This window comes from Scylla paramamosain, chromosome 35, assembly GCF_035594125.1.
Source record: "Scylla paramamosain isolate STU-SP2022 chromosome 35, ASM3559412v1, whole genome shotgun sequence".
NCBI classification, from domain to species: domain Eukaryota; kingdom Metazoa; phylum Arthropoda; class Malacostraca; order Decapoda; family Portunidae; genus Scylla; species Scylla paramamosain.
In genome coordinates this window covers 1,669,186-1,671,679 of record NC_087185.1, presented here as the reverse complement: position 1 = coordinate 1,671,679, position 2,494 = coordinate 1,669,186, and positions in this window count along the sequence as shown.

Genomic DNA, 2,494 nt, shown 5'->3' with positions numbered 1-2,494 from the left:
TTTTTGGAGTCTTTCATGCCACACATAGAGTAAGCAAACCTCCTGTCATCCGAAACACCAGCATGATTATATTCAGCATTATATTATATTCTTGTAAATCATTAATTTTGAGCTTTTAAGGGTTTTTTGTCTGATCTCAACTTCAGTACTCCTCTACAGTTTATTTACCATTGTATTTATTCTTTGCCTCTCTCATCTGCCAAAATTAATAGATTATGTCCTTAACAAGGAGGAGGCAGTAGACACCTGCCGAAACGATAATTACTCCCAGTGAGGTCTAAAGCACTGTTCAGGGGGTGCTGTGAACTTATCATTAAACCCAGCTGTGACCTCACTGAACGTTTCCCTTTGTGTCTCACAACACAAGGGGGCAGTCACAGCCTGCCCTCTAAAGACAACTCTCTTCCTCCACACAAAACTACAAGCACCTAATAACACACACACCCTTCACTCAAAAATTTTAAAATCATCATGGCGACTCCTACACCAGCCTCGGAGTCCCCATCTGGGGAGGGGACCATAAATGTCCCCAGGTCGAACTGCCTTTCTGTCGACAACCCTAAGTGTCTTGACACCCCCCTCAACTTTTTCTTCATTAACTTCTGTAACATTCACGGTCAAAGATCTAATTTTCAATCTGTAGAACACCACCTCTCCTCTTCTAAACCTCATCTTCTTTTCCTCACTGAAACTCAGGTGTCTGAGGCAACTGACAGTAGCCCCTTTTCTGTTCCCTCCTACTTTCTCTATCCTCATTTTCAATCCAAAGCTGGATGCTGCATTCATGTGCGCAATGACTTAACCTGCTCTCATGCCCACGCTCTTGAATCTTCCGAGTTTTCCACCATCTGGCTACGACTACAGAGTCACTCTCATACTAAATCCATCTGTGCTGTATACCTCTCACCTAATTCCTCTGATTATAAGAAATTCTTTGACTACTTAACTTCCAAAGTGGAGCACATTCTGACCCTCTTCCCTTTGGCAGAGATCTCCATTCTTGGAGACTTCAATGTTCACCAACAGCTATGGCTTTCCTCTCCCTTCACTGACCATCCTGGTGAATTAGCCTACAACTTTGCTATCCTCCATGACCCAGAGCAATTGGTGCAACACCCTACTCGTATTCCTGACTGTCTTGGAGATACGCCCAACATTCTTGACCTTTTCCTGACCTCTAATCCTTCTGCTTATGCTGTCACCCTTTCTTCTCCATTGGGCTCCTCCGATCACAATCTCATATCTATATCTTGTCCTGTCGCTCCAAACCCTCCTCAGGATCCCCCTAAGTGAAGGTGCCTCTGGCGTTTTGCCTCTGCTAGTTGGGGGGACCTGAGGAGGTATTTTGCTGATTTTCCTTGGAATGACTACTGCTTCCGTGTCAGAAGCCCGTCTTTGTGTGCTGAGCGCATAACAGAGGTGATAGTGTCTGGCATGGAGGCGTACATTCCTCACTCTTTTTCTTGTCCTAAACCTTCTAAACCTTGGTTTAACACAGCTTGTTCTCGTGCTATACATGATAGAGAGGTGGCCCACAAAAGGTACTTAAGCCTTCCATCGCCAAAATCTCATGCACTTTATATTTCTGCCCAGAACCATGCCAAGTCTGTTCTCCAACTAGCCAAAAACTCCTTCATTAACAGAAAATGTCAAAACCTTTCAAGATCTAACTCCCCTCGTGATTTCTGGCATCTAGCCAAAAATATCTCCAATAACTTTGCTTCTTCTTCTTTCCCTCCTTCATTTCAACCAGATGGCACCACTGCTATCACATCTATTTCTAAAGCTGAACTCTTCGCTCAAACCTTTGCTAAAAACGCTACCTTGGACGATTCTGGGCTTGTTCCTCCCTCTCCTCCACCCTCTGACTACTTCATGCCACCTATTAAAATTCTTCGCAATGATATTTTCCATGCCCTCGCTGGCCTAAACCCTCGGAAGGCTTATGGACCTGATGTGGTCCCTCCTATTGTTCTCCGAAACTGTGCCTCCGTGCTTGCACCTTGCCTAGTCAAACTCTTTCAGCTCTGCCTGTCAACATCTACCTTTCCTTCTTGCTGGAAGTTTGCCTACATTCAACCGGTTCCTAAAAAGGGTGACCGTTCTAATCCTTCAAACTACCGTCCTATTGCTTTAATTTCCTGCCTATCTAAATTTTTTGAATCTATCCTCAACAGGAAGATTCTTAAACATCTATCACTTCACAAACTTCTATCTGATCGCCAGTATGGGTTCCGTCAAGGCCGCTCTACTGGTGATCTTCTGGCTTTCCTTACTGAGTCTTGGTCATCCTCTTTTAGAGATTTTGGTGAAACTTTTGCTGTTGCCTTGGACATATCAAAAGCTTTTGATAGAGTCTGGCACAAAGCTTTGATTTCCAAATTACCCTCCTACGGTTTCTATCCTTCTCTCTGCAACTTCATCTCGTTTCCTTTCTGACCGTTCTATTGCTGCTGTGGTAGACAGTCACTGTTCTTCTCCTAAAATCTATTAA